The sequence below is a fragment of the Chiloscyllium plagiosum genome, unplaced genomic scaffold, assembly GCF_037043375.1.
Source record: "Chiloscyllium plagiosum isolate Xiang-an unplaced genomic scaffold, Cpla_swu_hap1 HiC_scaffold_20, whole genome shotgun sequence".
In the NCBI taxonomy this organism is placed as follows: domain Eukaryota; kingdom Metazoa; phylum Chordata; class Chondrichthyes; order Orectolobiformes; family Hemiscylliidae; genus Chiloscyllium; species Chiloscyllium plagiosum.
In genome coordinates, this window is record NW_028270158.1 from 11735039 (window position 1) to 11757888 (window position 22850).

Below are 22850 nucleotides of genomic sequence, written 5' to 3' on the forward strand. Positions count from 1 at the left end.
ATTATCCAGGGGTGTGGTGAGACCACACCCAGGGTAGTGTGTGCAGTTTTGGTCTCTGTATCTGAGGAAAGATAATCTGGCTTTGGGGAGCACACAAGGAAGATTTAGCAGATTGATTCCTAGGATGGGCAGGACTGACCCATAAAGAGAGGCTGGCTCGATTAGGGCCTTATTTACTGGAATTTCAAAGAATGATGGGGAATCTTACAGATGCTTATAAAATTCCAACACAACCAAACAGGGTAAATGCAAGAATGATGTTTCTGATGACTGGGAAGTCCAGACCAAGGGTCGCAGTCTAAGGATATGGGATGAGATGAGGAACAATTTCTTCACCCAGAGAGTGGTGAGCCTGTGGCATTCTCTACCACAAAGTGGTTGAGCCCAAAACATTGAATGTTTTGAAGAAGGAGTTAGATATAATTCTAAGGGCTAAGGGGATTAGAAAGTATCAGAAGAATGCCGGAAGAGGGGATTGAGCTGGATGATCCGCCATGGACATCATGGATGGTGGAGCAGGCTTGAAGGGCCGAAAGGTCATTTTCTGTGTTTCTATGTAGAGTACATGCTGCAATCATCTGGATTGGATCTTTCCCAGGGCTCAGCAGCCTGTACAAAATATCAGGCAAGTTTGAACTCCCCTCACCAAACCTTTTCAATGAAATAGCGACATACCTTCATTCAGTAAGACCACAGATCAACCGTGGAAGTGGAGACTCAATATAAAATGCTATTGATTTTTTTGAAAATCCTTACTGATTTAAGGAAGGACATATTAGCCATAGAGGGAATGCAATGAAGGTTCATCAGACTATCCCTGGAATGGTGGTATGGTCCTAAATTGAGAGAATGAGGAGACTGAGTCGACATTTTGTCTATAGTTTAGAAGATGAGGTGATCCCATTGGTGCAGATGAAATCCTTACACTATACAACAGCATAGATTGTTATGGACAAGGCCAGACCCCCCTCAAATTATTTTAAGAAGGTAGTCCAGACACTAACTATTTCTTATTTTAAAGACAGATGTGATGCAGCTGGTCAAACCACTCAACTTTAAGCAAAATAGAATTTACTTAAACACTACAGTTGAAACGCAAACAAAATAAAACAGAATTTAGAATAACTTAATTATTTGAAAACCCAACTGACTCGATGTAGCAGCTTAACCATGAGGGAGCTGTTTCAATTCCCGTTACAGCCCATAATCACATCCCTTGGCAAAAAGTAAATTCAAACTCAGGTACTGGGAACAACTTCCAAAGGAATTTCAGAGAAAAAGCCGAAGCTTGGAACCTTTCTTCACTGCAGTAGCTTCTGACCGTCTGCTAAAACCAAGCCAAACTAGAAAAAACCCTGAACCGGGAGAACTGGCCACTCTCCTGCCATGGTTAAAGTAGACATTTCAGCACCTCTGCCTTTACCACCTCTCTTGGACAAAAAAACACTGACAAAATGACCTTTTTAAAGTGACAGCGTCATCACAAGATACAGAAAGGATGATGTCCTTGGTTGGGATGAGTGTGGAGGGGTCTGGAACCAAGAAAACCAGTTTCAGATTAAAGAACATGTCTTTGGAATTGAAACACTCAGAAGGAGGAATTTCTTTACTCAAAAGATGGTGAATCTTTGGAATTGTTGACTCTGTAGAGCTATGGAGGTTCAGTCACTGATTACATTCAAGACTGATATCGATACATTCCTACATAGTAAAGATACCAAGGTTGCTGAGTTGAATATCAGCCATGATCCAGTTGAATGGTGAACCAGAGGGGCTGAATGGCCTACAACTGTGCCTATTTCCTATGTTCCTATGAACACTCCACTAGGTAAGCCTATAGGTCAGAGGTACTCCTCCACCAAGGATAATATCTTCAAGTTAACAATTTTCATAGCTCATTATACTGGAATACTCAGATATATCAAACACCACCACCTTAAAAAATTCCATTGGTTCAAGGATGGAATACACTCTGACCAAATACAACACCCACACACGATGAAAACATTTGTTTTAAAAATCCCTGCTACTGATTTCTCACCAAACAAAACCAATTGAAGGTCAGGTTAAACACCTCTACACTGATGAATCAAACTCTTGAGTTTAAAATTGATTACTTTATGACAGTGTAGGGGATTTTAAATACAGCGGCCAGTCATACTGGAAAGATTTGTGTAAGCTCTACCCGACAATATACGTCACATGACCTGAGGTCCACCTTTTTAAAAAGTACACATTCGTCAGGATCAAAGAACATGTGACATGATCATCATTACTACTGCTACACAAAATTAACATAAGTAATTGTCAACAATTACTTCATTTCGTGTATAATGTATAATGTTGTAATAATTACTGTTCTTTTACTGTCATAGAATGGTGACATTTCTGCAGTGTCAAAAATAATGTACTTTAGGAGATGAGTCAAAGTTTGGATACCTTCAACAGGAAAGCCTCAATATCAGATGACAGCATAGTGGGACTGCAGCATGAAAAGTACATATACATAGTTTCATTCATAAATTGCGTGTAGAATTGAATTGTGTAAAGATAAACAGAGTGCATGGCCCATACAGGACTGATACCAAAACCCATTAAATCAGCATTTAACCTCCATTGACCATACTTAGCCTTGATACCTCATGTGCATTATCACATCACTGAGGTTTTTTTTTTAAACCAGTCTAACCTTTTTAAAATCAAATTAAATCGAATCAAATGGATGAGTCGGACCGAAGGGTCTGTTTTCATGCTATATGACTCTATATGATTTATTTTCAAGCACAAGATTTCTACTTTGATTGTATGTTTAATTCAAATTATTGGACAACCTGAGTTCTTGGACCTTTTAAACATTGTAATTGTACCAGCCTTCACCACTCTGGCAGCTCATTCCATACACGCACCACGCTCTGTGTGAAAAAGTTGCCCATTAGGTCCCTTTTAAACATTTCCCCTTTCACACTAAGACCTCTAGTTTTGGACTCCCCAATCTTGGGGAAAGACCTTGTCTATTTACCTCATCCATGCCCCTCATGATTTTATAAACCTCTGTAAGGTTACCCCTCAGCCTCCGACACTCCAGGAAAAACAGCCCCAGCCTATTCAGCCTCTTCCTGTAGTTCAAACCCTTTGACCCTGGCAACATCCTTGTAAATCTTTTCCGAACCCTTTCAAGTTTCACAACATCCTTCCTATGAGCAGCTTCCTATTTGAGTCTCACTGAACAGCAGGGCAAGATAGAAGCAAGTCTGATATCTCTGGCTGAGGGAACAAAGTGCAAAAGGCAAAGGCAATGAAAATGCAACACAAGGCAGGGATGCTTGGGCATTCAGGTAGTTTCAGAGTGAGAAGCATTAGCAGAGCAAGCAAACAGCCCAGGAGATGCAAACCGAAAGAACTATGGATGCTGTAAATCAGAAGCCAAAACAGAAATTGCTGGAGAAGTTCAAGAGGTCTGGCAGCATCTGTGGAGAGAAATCAGAGTTAATGTTTCAGGTCTGGGGTCAGTTCTGAGGAAGGGTCACCCGACCTGAAACATTAACTCTAATTTCTCTTCTCAGATGCTGCCAGACCTGCTGAATTTTTCCAGCAATTTGTGTTGTTGGGCCAGGTGATGCAGCCTGGTCCAGCCCATAATTTCGACAGTGTCCTTCCTGCAGCATTACAACGGGAGCTACTGGTGCAGCACCGAAGGGCAGAAACCTCCTATAAGTGGATCAGAAATACGCCATGGTAAACCTTACAGGCTGGTACATATCAGATGCCAACATCTATGGATGTGGGGGTGCATATGGCACAGTTCCCATGGGTGTGCACTGAGTTGTTGGTGCCACTGTCTAACATTGAGGTCCTTTGGAGCAGATGGGTGTGCTGAACGTGCCAGGTACCTGGTCTGACTTCCATGTCGAGAATTCTCGATATTGAGCTTGTTTGGCAACTTTGGTAAAATAATGAGGTGAATATCAATTAGGCGAACTGAGTCATCTTTTGCGCATTTAACGAGTAATGATCCCACTTCACTGGCAACTTACTACTGTCTAGCAGGAATCTCGGCAAACCACTTGGAAAAGCATAAAGGATGGAGCAAGATGACATCTGGTGAAACTACTTCCTCCAGAAAGGCATAAACAATTCTACGCTGTTTCATAGGGTGTTAGGGTCACTCAATTCAGGTTTTCAACGTAACATTCTTCAGTTGGTAGCACAGCATCTTGGGCACTCCTTTCTCTATGCAACTGTTTAAAAAGGGTCAGTATGATACAACCTTTAAAACAACCTTGAGCCCGGAGATGGACAGATAGGCAGATGAGCACCTTACCATTCTGGGTTCCTGACCTGTATTCATTGGTTAGGATGATGATTGACATTGGGTATACCACCTATCCCTAGATAAACAAACAAGGAACAATGAACATTCCTGATGAAGGGCTTGTGCCCAAAACATCAGCTGCCCTGCTCCTCAGATGCTACCTGACCTGCTGTGCTTTTCTAGCACCACACTTTCTTGACTGATTCTCCAGCATCTGCCGTCCTCACTTTCTCCTAGAAACAAGAGTTGGCTACTTGGTCCTTCGAGCTTGCTCTACCATTTAATAAGATCATGGTTGATCTGATTTTAATCTTAACTCTACACTCCTGCATATCCCCGATAACGTTTCATCCTCTCGGTAATCAAAAATCTATCTACTGCTGCCTTAAAGCTAAATAAAGATTGAGCATCCACTACATTTTGATGAAGTGAATTCTAAACATTTTCAATCAACTGAGAGAAAATGTTTCCCCATCTCTGCTTTAAATGGCCACTCTGTATTTTTAAACAGTGACCCCTAGTTCTAGATTCTCCCACAAGAGAAACACCTTTTCCACATCCACCCGGTAAAGCCCCCTCAGGATCTTAGACATTTCAATGAAATCCCCTCAGACTCTTTTAAACTCCAGAGGATACAGAGCTTTCCTCATTTCTACAATCTTTTGGGACAGCATGATAGCTCAGTGGCTAGCACCACTGTTTCACAGCGCCAGGGGCTCAGGTTCGATTCCACCCTTGGGTGACTTTGTACTGTTTACACATTGTCCCCATGTCTGCGTGGGCTTCTTTCAGGTGCTCCAGTTTCCTACTACTGTCCAAAGATGTGGAAGTTAACTGGACTGGCCAGATTAAATTGCTTTTGTGCCCATAAACGCTCAGTAGATGACCCAATTCGCTTTATCGTTAGCCAAGGGAAATGCAGGGTTACATAGATAGGATAAGGGTAAGGGTGGGTGGGTGCCCTTCGGAGCGTTGGTGTGGACCTAATAGGCCGAATGGCCTGCCTCCACACTGTAGGAATTCTATAATTCTAAGGCAAACCACTCATTCCAGATAGAACTGTAGTAACCTTTTCTGAACCACTTTCAACACAATAATGTCCTTCTGTGAATATGGGAGCCAGTATTAGTAATAGTATTGATGTGATCTCACCACTGCCATGTGTGAACTGAACCATATATAAAGTATATTACGGAGTGCTTAGAGACAGGGGAGCAGTTTTTATCAGATAGCTGGGCCAGTCAGGTACCTTCCTCCTTCAGATGGAAGGTGGACCAAGAAAGATGGAGGAAGGCCACAGGAAGAGTTCCCTAAACAAATTGGCTGGGGAGTAACATGCTGTCATCATTGGTTAATATTCTGTGTTAACACCAACCGTTCATACTCTGGGATCAATGAACTATCAACCATCAACTATCACTGCATGTGTTGCCTGTCTACTTTGCTAATGTGTCATATCTAAACTTCTGCTTACGAATAAAATATCTGAAAATTACTGATGGATAGTCAACTGCCTTTTGTAGGTGCAAGAAGTGTCTCTCCCACTTAATACCTTACATTATTAACTGAAACCGTTTACTCAGTTTCTTTCAAAATGACCTGCTGAATTGTATCAGCATTAGCTGCTTTGGTTTCAGATTTCTCACAGCCACTATATTTTGCCTGTCACTTAAAGGTGTTTGACCACTTTTGTCAGTATTTGTGAAGTGGGGAATGATAACCAGGATACCATGGGTTATCCATATCTCTCTACGAATGGTTTCATCACATTTTCTTTTCACAGTTAGTTCAATAGGCAGACCAAATCTGGTTAGTATTCCATCAGAAAATGACTCCCTTCAATTGTGCAGCAAGCCCTCAGGGGAGTGTCTTCCAGTAGGGTTTTAACCTGTCACCTTGTTTTGGAAGAGAGCAAGCCAGTTAGTATTTACAACTGAATCAAATGAATGGATTTAATGTGTAAACTATTACAGCTAATGGATATGGAACAGTAGCCTGTGTAGTTCTTAGTAATTCTTCACTCTGAAGGTGACAGTATTCAGAATTAACTACCTCAAAGGATTGTGGAGTCTCTATTGTTGAGTATCCCACAGATTGATAGCCTTCTAGGTACTAAAAAGATCGAAGATTACAGGAACGGTACAGAAAAATGGTGTTGACGTAAATCAAGCGTTATCTAATTGAATGATGGAACAGATTTGCAGGGCTGAATGGCCTACTCCTGCTTATATTCTTTATTTTCTTATGATTATATGGGCATATTAAAAGTGTGTTGTTTGGCATATGATGTAAATTCTGCATATTGCTTCATGTTATTGTAAGCAGTACTTTGGAGTACTTTCATTGGTGACATGCAGATACAAAATGTATTTATTGGGCAATCTAAAGTTGGATGAATTTAATAGAAGTCTTATACTAACTGGTGTGTTTCATGTTTTATGATTATAGTTAGCACTTCTAAAGTTTAAATGCTTTGTTTCTAGAATATCTAAATGTACATGTGGAGTAATTTGGCATTTTGTTAGTCAGCTAACATGAACAGAAGCCTTTCATTAACCTTAATGCCCTTGCAACAAGCTGCTGAGCTTAAATAGTCTTCATTTTCCTGACACTTTCTTCAAACAGGAACAAATCCCTCTTACTGAATCCCACAAAAACTAGCAACAGCATATCGCTTTGAGCTGTATTACACTCAAGTGGTGCAATGCAATTAAACTGTTATTGTTTAATTACTATCATCAGGCATTCAACTAGCCATTGCTGCGCTAACAAACTTCAGGCAGTTTGCATCTGGGGTCACACTTCCTATTATAAATTTGTAGGAAATCAAAACTCTGTAAAGCATCTAATTCTTTAGGTCCCATTAATCAATCAATGTGCTGGATGGGGAATCATCAACTGGGCCTCAGAAACATTGGGGGTTAACTTGGTTCTTGTTCTCTATTACCAATGTGACACCACAAAACCAAGGTAATTCCAAAGATATTTCTTTCATTCTATTCCTTGCAACGCAGTCTCAAAGTTCTGACAACTTAGTGTCCCATTAAACCAAATGTAATCAACTGATAATCCACATTGAAATGTTATAGCATGTCAACTTTTGCCCTTCACTACATCAGAAGCACTGTATTAAATAATACACTCCTGCAGAAATTTGCTCTGAACACCTTTTATTCATATCAATGATTTGGATGAGAATGTACAAGGCATGATTAGTAAGTTGCAGAAGACACTAAAATAGGCGGTAGCGTGGACAGTAAAGGAGGTTATCAGAAGTTGCAGCAGGACCTCAATCAGCTGGGGAAGTGGGCCAGGAAATGGCAAGTGGAGTTTAATATAGCTAAATGTGAGGTCTTGCATTTTGGAAAATCAAATCAAGGTAGGAATTTCATGGTGAATAGTAAGGCCTTAAGGAATGTAGTGAAACAAAGAGACATAGGTGTTCAGGTACACGATTCTCTGAAAGTGGAGTCACGCGTACACAGAGCAGTGAAGAAGGCTTTTGACACACTGGCCTTCATCAGTCAGGGCATTGAGGATAGAAGTTGGGAAGTTATGTTGCAGGTGTACAGGACATTAGTGAGGCTACACTTGGGGTAACTGGAAAGAGTGCAGAAAAAAATTTACAAGAATGTTGCCTGGACTCAACAGTCTGAGCTATAGGGAGGGGTTAGACAAGCTAGCACTTTTTTTTTAGAGCATAGGAGACTGAGGGGGGACTTTATAGAAGTGTATAAGATCATGAGAGGCATGGATAGGGTGAATGCACTCAGTCTTTTTCCCAGGGTTGGGGAATTGAGGACTAAAGGGCATCAGTTTAAGGTGAGAGGGGAAAGAATAAAAAGGAATCTGAGGGGCAATCTTTTTAAACAGAGGGTGGTACACATATGGAATGAGCTGCCAGTGGAAGTGGCTGAGGCAGGTACATTAACAACATTTAAAAGGCATTTGGACAAACACCTGGATAGGAAAGGATTAGAAGGATATGGGCCAAGTGCAGGGAAATAAGGTTAGCATGGGTGGACATTTTGGTCAGCATGGACCAGTTTGAGCCAAAGGGCCTGTCTCTGTGCTGTAGGACTCTATGACTCTAGGCTGTAATTACTAAGATGTTTCAAAACGTAGGCTGCGGTTACCCTTTATAACTTTCTGAGACTGGGTGACAAAGTGAAATTTGCAGCTGGAAAGAGCCGTTACTTTTGATTTGGTGTAAAACTGCATCACCTTTCTTCTTCTGTGTTATCTGTGCACACGTCCACATACATATTAACCAACTCCGAACATCATTAAAACTGTCCGCACATGTTGGAAGATTAGTTTTCACAAAATGTTAGAGCAAAGACTTTACATCAAATTTAGAGATGCTTTGCGAGATTCAAAAAACATTTTATTAGCATAGTTTTTCATAAAATTGGATCTAAATTCACACCACACTAGCACCAGGCAATGATTAGCAAACAGAAAGATTTTAATCAGGTCCCTGTGACATTCAGTGCTATTATTATCATTAATCCCCAACTAACAGTGTGCTGGGGATTACCATTGACCAAAAACCAAACTGGACTAGCCACATAAATACCGTTACTACAAAAGTGGGCTAGAGGCTGTGAATTCTGAGATTAATAACTCAACTCTTTAGTCCAGCAAAGCCTGTCCATTTCCAATAATCAATACAGGAGTGTGATAGAATACACACTGGATGAGTACAGGTCCAACAACACTCATGTTTGACATCAACTTGCTTAACAGCCACTCCATCCACCACCATTTACTCTCTCCACTATCAGTGCACAGTGCTAGAGAGTATATCATGGACAAGATGTACTACAGTAACTTGCCAAGTTTATTGCAAAAGCACCTTCTCAACCTTGAAGGACAAGCACAGCAGAGGCACTGGCACACCACTGTAGTGGAAGCCAGCTAGGACTTCAAAGGATTAACTGAAATCACAAGTAAGTTGTGTCCATCAGAGTATAAAGGAATGTTTCTGGGAGGACCTAACCAGTTCTCCAAATATATGACTCAGTGATTATTCTTAGTGTGTTAGAAGTATCTAGCTGTAGTGGGTGATGTGTACTTTATCCTAAGGCATGCCTGAAGCCTAACAATCCAAAAATGTGCAGGTTAGGTGAATTGGCCATGCTAAATTGCCCGTAGTGTTAGGTGAAGGGGTAAATGTAGGGGAATGGGTCTGGGTGGGTTGCGTTTCGGCGGGTCGGTGTGGACTTGTTAGGTCGAAGAGCCTGTTCCCACACTGTAAGTAATCTAATCTAATCTAATCTAACAAGAGAATATCACGCATCTCAGATGCAGTGTAACTACTCATTAAGTAATACATAATAAACTTATCCACTGTTCACGAAGGTTGAACTAGTTTTCTGCATGAGTCATGTGGCCATGTTTTTGAATACTGCTCACTAGTTTAAACTAATACCAGCAAAGAGGAATGGGGGTGGCAAATCTACCCGAGGAATCCAGAAGACAGCTGTATCTTTATAAGACCATCACCGGCAATGTTCCCTTCTGAGCCACACACCAACATGACATGGGACTATATCTGTTCCCTCTCTGGCACTGGGTCAAAATCCAGGAACTCCCTCCCTATCAGCTTTGTGAATGTTCCTTCACCCAATGGGCAGCAATGGCTCAGAAAGGAGACTCAGAGGTCAGGTCCAGATGGGGCACAAGTCGGTGCCAGAATAGATTAAAAAAGAAACATGGAAATCACACAAATGATGGAGAGAGTTTTTACATCCTTTTCCAATTAAATCAACTTAGCCTCAGACATTTACAGCATAGAAGGGGGCCATTCGCCCCATTGTGTCTACACCGACTCCAGACTCTAACTACACTCCTTCTCCAACATTTGGTATATAGCCCTGGTGGCTATACCAGCGCAAGTGAATATCTAAACACTGCTTAAACGTTATGAGAGTTTCTGAATCTATCACACTTTCAGGCAGAATGTTTCAAACACCCACTACCCTCTGCATGAAAACACGTTTATCCTCTTCGCTTTCTACCGCTCTCCTTAAATCTACATATCTTGGTTACTGACCCTTGTACTAACAGAGATGTAATATTTCACAGTCCTCTGCCCTGCTATCTATACCTGTATCCTGCTTTTCTATTGTGAAAGTCAATGCAACATATCCGTTGAGAATTGTGCCTATGACTTCAGCACTCTGGGCTCTGGACCACACACAATGATGAAATAGGGATCATATTTTCTCTTCAACTGGGTGGTTGGGTTTTGAATGAGTTGAAGTCATATGGGTGTCTATTTCTACACAAACATAGATGATAGCATGTGATACTTCCCTTCAGATTCTGGGCAGGGTACATGTGCCTGCTCCTGTTCTGACAAAGGACGCTGTCTCAGAGACAGAATGTTAAATGTCAAGTAGTGGTGAACTTCTGATTACACAGCACTCTATTTAAAAATCAGTGATGTGGAGATGCCGGTGTTAAACTGGGGTGGACAAAGTTAAAAATCACACCTCAACAGGTTATACTCCAATAGGTTTATCTGGAAGTACTAGGCACGGTGGCTCAGTAGTTAGCACTGCTGCCTCACAGCGTTAAGGAACCGGGTTCAATTCCCATCTTGGGCAACTGTCTGTGTGGAGTTTGCACATTCTCCCCGTGTCTGCGTGGGTTTCCTCCCACAGCACCAACGATGTGCAGGTGAGGTGAATTGGTCGTGCTAAATTGCCCATAGTGTTAGGTGAAGGGGAATGGGTCTGGGTGGGTCGCTCTTCGGAGGGTCAGTGTAGACTTGTTGGGCCGAAGGACCTGTTTCCATACTGTAGGGAATCTAACCTACTAGCTTCAGGAGCGCTGCTCCTTTCTCACGTAGCTACCACACTTTCAGGCAGAATGTTTCAAACTCCCACTACCGTCTGCATGAAAAACAATGTATCCTCATCAGGTACCTAGTGAAGGAGCAGCGCTCGGAAAGCTAGTGTTTCCAAATAAACCCGTTTGGACTATAACCTGGTGTTGTGCATTTTTTTTTGTATTTTTAAAAAGTAAAAGACAGATAAATTTAGGAACCATTAACGAAAAGAGAAATTGCTGGAAAAGTTAAACGGGTTAACTCTGATTTCTGCTCACAGGTGCTGCCAGACCTGCTGAGTTTTTCCAGCAACTTCTGATTTGCAGCATCCGCAGTTCTTTCGGTTTAAATTCAGGAACCATTCCCTGGCAATTGGAAAAACAAGGTGACAATTGTGCGCAATATTATTGAGGGGGAGGCAGCAGGCGGAGACTCAGCGCAAGTCGCGGGGCATCTCTCTCTCTCTCTCAGTCTCTGATCAATTTCACTGGGGGCAAAAGCAGAAATTGCGCTCACCGCTGGAAAAGGCGGCAGTATTAATTCGTCTAGCTTCTGCAGATAACATGAAGCGTGGAAGTACGATTCTAGCCTCAGCTGGCCTTACTATCAGTTTCCCGGAATTCGTCACATGGTTTACAGTAACAGACTGCTCCAACACCAGTGCTCAGATTTCAGCGCTTCTCAATCCCCATTTCTGACGATATCTGCTTCTTTTTTTGGTCACGATGACTTATTTTTTTGCACAGACCTAAACCATCACATTGAAAGAACACCGTCTGTTCACTGTGAAAGTAAATACAAGGGAATCGATACTGGAGCTTAACAAAATAAACTCCCCCCGCTAAAGAACTGCGGATGCTGGAAATCAGAGACAAAAGCAGGCATTCCTGGAGAAACTGGCGGAAAGGGTCGTCCAATCGACTGCCATTTCAACATGATCCCCGTCCAACATCTCTGTCTCAGAGTCAAAAAAAAACCCTGCAGATGCTGGAATCCAAAGTGGACAGGCAGGAGGCTGGAAGAACACAGCAAGCCAGGCAGCATCAGGAGGGGGAGAAGTCGACGTGACCCTTCTTCGGGACTACTCCACCTCCTGATGCTGCCTGGCTTGCTGTGTTCTTCCAGGCTCCTGCCTGTCAACATCTCTGTCTCAGGCTCGCTGCAGTGCTCCAGGGAAGCTCAGCACAAGCTGGAAAAATAGCACCTCGTTTTCCGCTTGGGGACCCTGCAACCTTCAGCACTCAATTTCGAGATCATGAATCTTAGGGCCTGCACTTGTCCCATGTCCTGACCCCAACCCCCATAACACCAGGCCTTGTCATCACACCGACTGCTACCAAAAGCACCCCATTGTCCGTCACTAAAGGTCCCCATTAGCAGCTTTTCATTCTCCCAGTCTGACCCTTACCCATTCCTTTATCAAACTGTTCTTCTCTATATAATTCCTGAAATGTTCAATCTGCTTTCTCCCCACAGATGCTGCCAGACCTGCTGAGTTTTCCCCACAGCTATTGGAGCTGTCTTCTAGATTCTGCCTAATTAAAACAAACCCTCAGGCGATTGTCTGTGTGAAGTTTGCACATTCCCCTTGTGCCTCCGAGGGTCTCCCCCGAGTGCTCCGGTTTCCTCCCACAGTCACAAGATGTGCAGGTTAGGGTGAATTGGCCACGCTAAATTGCCCATAGTGTCTAGGGATATGCAGGCTAGGTGGATTAGTCATGGCAAATGCAAGGTTACAGGGATAGGGTGAGATTAGGTGATATGGGATGAGTCTGGGAGGAGTGGAATGAATCTGAGTGGGATGGGGTGAGTCTGGAGGAATAGGATGGTTTGGGAGGAATAGGGTGAGTCTGGGAGGAATAGGGTGAGTCTGGGAGGGATGGGGTGAGTCTGGGAGGGATGGGGTGAGTCTGGGAGGGATGGGGTACTAGCAAACGAGTCGCTCATCCTGCAGCGACTCGTTTGCTAGTACTGATCTCCACTTTAAAATAAACAATCAGTCAATTCCTGTCTGAACTGCACCCAACATTGAAGCGCATATGCCTCCATAGCTCCCTGCGAATGATTATAACAACCCATGCTCCCTTTCCAAGTCACCTCTTTCACTTGCTGTTTGTGTCCAGGAGAGACCTTTCGTTTCAAACAGGGCGTAGGTTTCTACACTTCGCGCGTTAACGACCGGCCAGGAGAGAAAATAAAACACACAGAATAAAAACCAAACGCAGGGCTGCCAAGTCTGCTGCTCTCCAAATTCAGCACCGTGTGCAACCTCTGCTTACCAGCTGTCCTGAGTCTTTATGTGTGGGTGTTTTTTTTAAAAGACTCTATAAATGAATAAAGCAGAGGTTCACAGGTGGCGATAGTAGCGCACCCACAGTCAGATTTAACCGCTCTGTGCTTTATTTTTAAATAAAACTGAACGAAATCTCTGGGAACAGGAGGATAAACACTAAACACAAAAGTCTAATTGAAAACCGCATACCAATGTCACCAATAGTTTGACCATCCAGAGCTCCTCACGCTCAATGAGTGCGGCGCCGCTACACTAATCCCCTCCTCTCAGACATCAGCACCAATTTTACACCAACTTACCAAGAGTTCACCACCGACCGAAAGCCATAAGGAACAATGTTCGAGAATGGGGAAAGCCCCTTTCTCAAGTGCGCCGGCGCACTGCCCGGGTTACACAGCAAGCTTCTAAAGAAACATTGGCGAAGTGCGCAAGGTAAAAGTCGGAGCGATCCTGCTGGAGCTAAGTTTCACTTTTGTTCTCTTGCTAAGCAGATACAACCGTCTCTCTCTCTCCTCTCAGCCTCATGCCACAAATACGTGGGTTTGTGAAATAGTATTAAAAATACATACACACACAGACTGGCCCTGTATTCTGAAGAAGGGTCTCTGGACTTGAGAAGTTAACTTTGTTTTCTTTGCACACTGTCAGACTTGGCGAGTTCCTCACTTGCTTTCACATCTCTCAGTGCAATGCCATTCTTAGTCATGACTTAGTGAATCCAGAACCTGATTAATTTCAGAATAATCCATAGGGTCTCATCGACAACATTGGCTGGATACTACCTCAGTAGCATCTGAACTGTGTCATGATGAAGAAAACATTCCTTATCTTGTAATCTTAGTCCATCATTATACTTAGCTTCTTTGGATTTCTCCCATTCCTGCCCCCACTCCACCACACACTCTCACACACACAAACTTGGCCCATGTACTGAAGGAGGGTCACTGGACTGGAAACATTAACTCCGTTTCTCTCTTCAGAGAAGATGCCAGACCTGCCAGCAATTTCTGCTTTATTTTTTCAGATTTCCAGCATCTGCAGTTCTTTGTTTTATTTTCTGGCCTGATCTCTCCCTTTTTGTCCCACAGTTGAAAGTGCTGGATCAGAGCACAACGAGGAGAGCAAGAGGTTCTGGGGGAGGGATGGAAAGCTTCAGCTTTTGGAGCAGGTTATGAGCAGACAGAGTCCTATGGGATAGAAATATGGTAAATAGGAGCATGAGTAGGCCATTCTAAGAGCCAGAGTCTTTGAGCCAGAGTCTTCAGATATCAAGGTAATTGGTGCAGGTTTCACTAATGGAGAGACTGAGGTTGTTATGGAGCTGAATGGAATTGTGCAATATTTGTCAAGGAGAGGGTGATGGGATTACGAAATGCCGGGAAATGTTCAGTGTTTGTGGAGAGAGAATGTGGAATTAACAGTGGGCTGAATTTGACTAGTCCCCTTAAGACGAGATGAGTGTCATGTCAAATGGCAGCACTGTATAACAGCAGATTGTTGATCCTGAGGTCCAGGTAATATTTGGGAAACCTCAGTTCAAATCAAATGGTGGAATTTGAATTCAGTAAAAATCTGGAATTGAAAGTTTACTGATGACCATGAAACTGTTGATTGTCAGAAAACACCAGTATTTGGTCTGGCCAACATGTGACTGGCCAACCTACTGGACATACAGAACAGACAACAAGACGGTGAACCTATCTACAAAGACTGCATACTCAAACTACTGGACCTGTGCCTCACAACACACTTCACATTCAATAACCAAATATGTGAACAAATCAACGGCACACCCATGGGCACACCCATCTCTAGACTCATAGCAGAGTCGATCACATCTTCTGATTTGATAAATTCTTCATTTGTTTTAAATGATTTAAGTTACAGTGACACCAAAAGCGCTGCTTTGTCTCTTTTAATTATTTTGTTTGATTTGGTTATTCTTTTTAAAATCTGAAATGCTCCCCAATATGGTGTGGATTTCAGGGAATCAGGATTCAGAAGGAAAATGTGGAAACTGATGTTGAGACTATACTGTAGATCTATCTCCAAAAGTTTGTAAATCTCAAAGTTTTCTGCTGCCTAATTCAACATGTGGTATCAGTGTTTGAAACAATGCACATGGTGAAATCTCAAATCTAGTTAAAGGGAGAATGCACTTGAAGCTAGAAGGTGTTAATGGTGGATTCCATCAGATTTAATTGTGCTTTCCTGGAATGATTACTGGGTGTACAGCAGGGACTTTGTTAGTCCACAGTGGTGACAGGAAGAAACCAGCAGCTCTCACCAAAAGACCATGATGGGAGGAACAAGGCAGTGGAAGTCAAGAGCAATGTCTGATTTTCTACCCTCTCCAGTATTCATACTCCTGGATTGGGATCAACAAAGGCCTCTCTACTCCATTCATTCTGGGCCCTAGGCAGGCAGTCACTGAGCCATAGAGATATACAGCGTGGAAACAGACCCTTCAGTTTACCTCATCCAGGCCAATCCGATATCCCAATCTAATTTAGTCCCATTTGCCAGCACTTGGCCCATATCCCTCCAAACCTTTCCTATTCATGTGCTCATCCAGATGCCTTTTAAATGCTGTAATTGTACTAGCCTCTACCACTTCCTCTGGCAGCTTATTTCATAAACACACTACCCTTTGCGTGAAAATGTTGCCTCTTAGGTCCCTTTTATATTTTTCCTCCCTCATCCTAAACCTATGCCCTCTAGTTCTGGACTCCCCCACCCCAGATAAAAGACCTTTTCTGTTTAGCTTATCCACGCCGCTCATGATTTTATAAACCTCTCTAAGGTCACCCCTCAGCCTCTGACACTTCAGGGAAAACAGCCCCAGCCTAATCAGCCTCTCCCTGTAGCTCAAATCCTTCAACCCTGGCAACTTCCTTGTAAATCTTTTCTAAACTCTTTCAAGTTTCACTACATCCTTCAGATGGGAAGAAGACCAGTATTGCACGCAGTATTCCAAAGTAGCCTAACCAATGTCCTGTACAGCCACATGTGACCTCCCAACTCTTTTAATTAATGCTCTTACCAATAAAGGAAACTAGATCTAAGGGGCAACGTTTTCATACAGAGAGTGGTGCGTTTGTCGAATAAGCTGCCTGATGAAGTGGTGGAAGCTTACAATTGCAATATTTAAAAGGCATCTAGATGGGTGTGTGAATAGGAAGGGTTTGGAGGGATATGGGCCAAGTGCTGGCAAATGGGACTAGATTAGGTTACGATATCTGGTTGGCATGGACTACTTGGACTGAAAGGTCTGTTTTCATGTTGTACGTCTCTATGACTCTATGCCAGGAGCAGGCTAAGGTCCTTTAATCGTCATTAATTGAGCACAGTTGCCCATGAACCTTCCCACACAGAATGTTATGAATGAGATGGCAAAAAGTGGAATGTTATTTCTCCAGTGCTAACCTCTCTGATTATCTGCCCTTCCCATCACCCAATACTAGAGGGGGTGAAACCCATCCATTGAGTTTAATTGCCAATTTGCCTATATCCCATGATGAACACTGACAACTTTGTCATAATTAGCATAATTTCCTCAAATGGAAACTGCAGAGTGGCTTCCTTTGAGTTCTCTATCAGTTCAGTTGTATGTTGAGTTATTAATAGGCACAGCAGTGCATTATACCATCTTTCCCTTCATATTTTATTTGCACCCTGTTAGGAAGCTTTGCTAGTTATTGTTTCTGTGACTTAAGTCAGGAAACGGCCCACTGGGAAACTGTAGGGGTAACCCCACAGTGTGACCCCATTTCCGTCACCTATCTTAGTAAATAGTCATTCAGCCTCACACCTACCCACTGCCCACTAAATCCTGTCACATAGTGACATGAGAAATGAAGCCAATGAAAAACTTGAGCTCGACAAGCGTCAATCACCGAGGCTCCACATTTCCACTTCATCGAGATTAGTGTATTCCATAATATCACTTAAATGTCAGTAGACTCCAGGGTTAACTTTCCTTTCATTTCTTCACTTATCCTCCCACCATTTCCATTCACCCTAATCCATATGCCATCTGACACAACTGATAACCACCCTCACCAAATCACCATCATGCTTATTTTCAACAGCCATGTTCTGACTTTATTCCATCAATGATGAAGTGGAACAGAGATAATTGAAATTTCTGAGTTTTCCAAAACTATTTCATATCCATTAGACCACAAGGCTGGTTAGGTTGGGATTTTTTACACTGGAGCATGGGAAGTTGAAAGGTGATCTTATATAGTCGAGGTTTATAAAATTATGAGGAATTTATGGTAGGGTTAATGTGAGGTATCGCTTCCCTAAGATGAGGGATCTTCAATACTATGAGGCATATGTTTAAGGTGAGAGGATAGAGATTTAAAAATGATACGAGGGGCAAATGATCTTATGTAGAGTTTTCATGTGAAATGAACTTTCTGAGAAAGTGGTGGATGTAGGCACTGTAACAATGCCAAAAAGACACATAGATACATACATGAATAGGAAAGATTTGGAGGTATAAGGGCCAGGAGCAGGCAGGTGGCATTATTTAGTTTGGAACCAAATGCGGCATGAACTGGTTGGACCGAAGGCTTTGTTTCTGTTCTCTGTAACTCCATGACTCGAAGACGTTAAGACCGGAAGAAGATATTTCGGTCCATCAAATCTGCTCTATCATTCAACGAAATAATGGCAGATAATTCTCAACTCCAATTTTCTACCTTCTCTACAAATCCTTTGATTCCCTTACTGATTAAAAAAAATCTGATTAATAATGATTAACAATGGACTCAAACTTTACTTTGTTTCTCTCCACAGATGCTGCCAGATCTGCTGTTTGCCCAGCATTCTACAAGTTTTGTTTCTAATTATGAACTTGCCTACTATTCTAATTTTAAAATTAAATGGAAAAGTTAGTGCTTTTAACACAAAAAGTGATATAAACTGAACTTCTTAGAGCCAAAACATCAAATTTAAAAGTATGGAGTCTCATTCCCGCAGGAAAATAAAATAGATTGCAGGGTTAAGAAAAATTTACTTCATTCCCATGTGCATGACCTAAGTTTTATTTAACTTCCTGAAAAGTAAATGAGAATGTAGTTTGTACCTCCTCTGTTAATAACTTCCTGATTTGATATCGCTGCTCCTCACAGATGCCACATATCCCCTCTAGAGGGTGTTGAACACAACGAGGATCCTGTTTCACTTAAAAGGCTGCAAAAACTTTGTGGAAAACTGTACTGGAGACAAATGGCAAAAGCAATTCATTTGTTATTCATGGCAACACCCAGGCCAATAGAGGGAGAAAATGCTAGACCCTTACAGAAGAAGAACAATGTTGCATTTGCTACAATGTCCTCTTCCGTAGTCATGATGTGGAGGTGCCAGTGTTGAACCGGGGTATGCAAAGTTAAAAATCACACAACACCAGGTTATAGTCCAACAGGTTTGTTTGGAAGCACTAGGTGGTTGATGAAGGAACAGCGCTCCGAAAGCTAGTGCTTTCAATTAAACCTGTTGGACTATAACCTGGTGTTGTGTGATTTTTAACTCTTCCGTAGTTTTTGTTTAACCAAAGAAAAAAGTTCTATTTTTATTTACTGCTTTTATTCAGCGGATATTACTGACTTCCCTCAATGTGGAAAACTTAAGGAGAGCTTCAATCGGCTGTATGCAATAGATAATGCTCTCACTTCAGATCCTCATTGCAGAGGCATTGGCACTGGCACATAATCTACACTGACACTAGCACTGACAGAGTGCTGCACTGTTGTAGATGACACCTTTTGATTGAAACATTAAGCCAAGCCAAAGAACACTCAGATAGAGCAAATGAGGTTTAGTCCAATGCACTATTTCACAGAAGAGCCGGGAATTATCCCTACTGTCCAAGCTAACGTGTAACAATCAATCAACATTTTATGCTCTAAACAGTTATGGCAAACACACAACTTTGATTATCACTGATCCACTTCATCATTGATGGAATAAAGTCAGAATGAGGCGGTTGAAAATTAACATGATGTTGGTTTGGTGAGGGGGATAATCAATATTACTAAAGCAACTTATCAGGCCATGCTGAAGAAGGGTCACTGGACCCAAAATGTTACTCTGCTCTCTCTCCACAGATGCTGCCAGACCTGCTGAGTTTCTCCAACAATTTCTGTCTTTGTTATCTGACCATTTATTGGCCGTAGTCCTTGAGTTACCAAGCAAATTGGATGCAGCAACATCTGTCACATTACAACAGTGAGTAGACTGCAAGAAGTAATCATCTGGGCTGTTAAAGTATTTTGAGAGCAGTTTGAGAATGTGAAAGTTTCTGCAGACATGTGCAGACTTTATTTTCTTTTAGCTGACTGGCTAGAAAAGGCACAACCCTTTCTCTTTCTTCAGAGTTGTGCCTTGCATTTTACAAACTAAAACATTTTTCAGCCAATAGGAGGCCATCTATTAAATGAGTATAACAGCATAATGGTTAGATTAATGGATTAGTAATCCAGCAACCTAGAATCAGCTAATTAAATAAACATGGAATTAAAAGCTTGTGTCAGCCTAATGGTGACTGTGAAAGTCCCAGATTGTTGCAAAATCCCACCAAGTTCAGTAAATATAATTTAGGGAACTAAAACTGGCACCCATGCCCATTGACTGTAGATCCCATATCAATTTGGTTGACTCTCAACAGCCCTCTGAAATAGCTAGCAACACAGTTATATCAAAACCTCTATGACAACTTACAAAGATTCAGAAGAATACCCAATACTGACCAAGGAAAGGACACATGCTCGGACAGAGGAGACCAATCTGGTTGGTCCAATGAGGAGGTAGCGGGGAGACCATGCCTGGAGCAACATCAGACAGGCAGTCCATGAGTGTGTGTCATCTACAAGGTGCGATGCAGAAATTCACCAAAGATCCACCAAGGGCGGCACGGTGGCACAGTGGCAGCACTGCTGCCTCACAGCGCGAGAGACCCCAGGTTCAATTCCCGACTCAGGCGACTGACTGTGTGGAGTTTGCACATTCTCCCCGTGTCTGCGTGGGTTTCCTCCGGGTGCTCTGGTTTCCTCCCACAGTCCAAAGATGTGCAGGTCAGGTGAATTGGCCATGCTAATTTGCCTGTAGTGTTAGGTAGGGGGGTAAATGTAGGGGAATGGGTGGGTTGTGCTTCAGCGGGTCGGTGTGGACTTGTTGGGCCGAAGGGCCTGTTTCCACACTGTAAGTCATCTAATCTAATCTAATCTAATCATCCTTTGGCCGTCCTAACCCATGGCTCCTTCCCTGGACACAGATGTATGGGAACACCACCAACAGCAGGTTTCCCTCCAAGCCACTTACCATCCCGACTTTTCTTTATTCATTCGTGGGATGAGGGTGTTGCTGACTAGGCAGCATCTATTGCCCATCCCTAATTGCCCAGAGGGCAATTAAGAGTCAACCCCATTGTTGTGGGCCTGGGGTCACACTTAGGCAGACCAGGTGAGGGTGGCATTTTCCTTCCCTGAAGGGCATTAGTGAACCAGATGGGTTTTTATGACAATTGGCAATGGATCCATGGTCATCATTAGATTTTTAATGCTGAAAATGTGTTGCTGGAAAAGCGCAGCAGGTCAGGCAGCATCCAAGGAGCAGGAGAATCGACGTTTCGGGCACAAGCCCTTCTTCAGGAATGAGCCCTTCCTCATTCCTGAAGAAGGGCTCATGCCCGAAATGTCAATTCTCCTGCTCCTTGGATGCTGCCTGACCTGCTGCGCTTTTCCAGCAACACATTTTCAGCTCTGATCTCCTGTTCTCACTTTCTCCTAGAAGCTTTTTAATTCCAGGTATTCTATTGAATTCAAATTCCACCATCTGCCACGGCAGGATTTGAACCTGAGTCTCCAGAATATTATCTGGGTCTGAGGGTTAACATTCCAGTGGTAATACCACTAGGCCATCGTCTCCCCTAGGGAATATATTGCCGTTTCTCCAGTTGCTGGGGCAAAATCCTGGAAGTCCGTCCCCAAGGATATTGCATGGAGACTGCAGCAACTCATGAAGACAGCTCACCACCACCTTCTCAAGGGCAGTTAGGGATGGGCAAAAACTGCTGGCCCACCCAGTGAGACCCACATCCCAAGAGTGAATAAAGAAACTGAGATGCTGGCGGGGTGAGGGAACAGAGCAGTACTACCTGCCTGCTAAACGTTGGAAGCTGCATCTGTGGACAGAGCTAAGCTAAACCACAACCAATGGATCAGATCAAAACCCAGTCACAAATGGTGGTGGGCGATTAAACCACTAAGGAGGAAGAAGGGATTGTGAATCCCTTCCAATGACTACAGAGACCAGTATAGGCACAGTGGGCTCAGTGGTTTGCACTGCTGCCTCACAGCGCCAGGGACCTGAGTTTGATTCCAGCCTCGGGAGACTGTCTGTGTGGAGTTTGCACATTCTCCCAGTGTCTGCGTGGGTTTCCTTCGGGCGCTCCAGTTTCCTCCCACAACTCAAAGATGTACAGATTAGGTGAATTGGCCATGCTAAATTGCCCACAATGTTCAGAGATGTGTAGGTTAAGTTTCCACACTGTAGGGATTCTATGATTCTGTAGGAATTTACATACGATCCATGTTAACTTCTTCCTGGATACTACCCCTGCAGTGTTGTAAATGTCAATCTTCAGCCAATTCTATTCATGTCACATGATCTCTACAAACAGCTGAAGGCATTGGATATCGCACAGACTATGGGCCCTGGCCACATCCTGGCAAGAACACTGAAGAATTGTACTTCAGAACTAGGTTCACCTCTAGCCAAGCTGTTCCTGTACAACTACAATATTGGGATCTACCCGGCAATGTAGACAATTGTCCAGGTATATCCCCAAAAGGCAGAACAATACAATCTGATCAATCACTGCCATAACAGGCTACTCTCAACCCGAGTGATAGAAGGTCTCTTTGATGGCAGGATCAAGTAGAATTTATACATCAGTAATTTGCTCACCAGTGCTCAGTTTGGGCTTTTAGATTTCAGTTCTCATTACTGCCTTGATCCAAGTATGGATAAAAGAGCTGAATTCCAGAAGTGAGTTACTGAGTGATTGTTCCTGACACAAAGGCAACATTTCAGTGAATGTGACTTCAAAACAAGCATCACAAAAAATGAAGTCAATGGGAAGCCAAGGCGTAGGGGATCTTTTCACTGCTTAGAGTTGTGTGTAAAATATGGCTGTAATTGCTAGAGACCGATCGCTTCAGTCCCAGGAAATTCCTCGGGGTAGTTCTTAGTTCCAACCATCTTGACATTATTCAGTTCAACTTGCAAAGAAGCAGTCTGCATTCACGCTCAGGAAGATCTGGTCTTGTTTGATAAGCAGTACACAGGTGTCAATCAAGGACAACCTCCAACAAGAAAAAAAATGTAACCACTCCATC

General features: G+C 42.8%; 1 protein-coding gene across 7 annotated transcripts in view; it reads right to left on the reverse strand.

Annotated features, from left to right (window-relative positions):
- ciita (class II, major histocompatibility complex, transactivator) overlaps positions 1-22850 on the reverse strand; it is a 122600-nt gene that overhangs the window by 60053 nt on the left and 39697 nt on the right. Inside the window, exon 1 of one of the 7 annotated variants that reach the window (XM_087997673.1) lies at positions 13743-13863. The exons of 5 other annotated variants lie outside the window; for them this stretch is intronic. The gene's annotated coding sequence lies outside the window, so the exon portion shown is untranslated. Of the gene's footprint in view, positions 1-13632; positions 13703-13742; positions 13864-22850 lie in introns of those variants that run through there. One more of the 7 variants, XM_087997675.1, reaches the window with a different exon arrangement.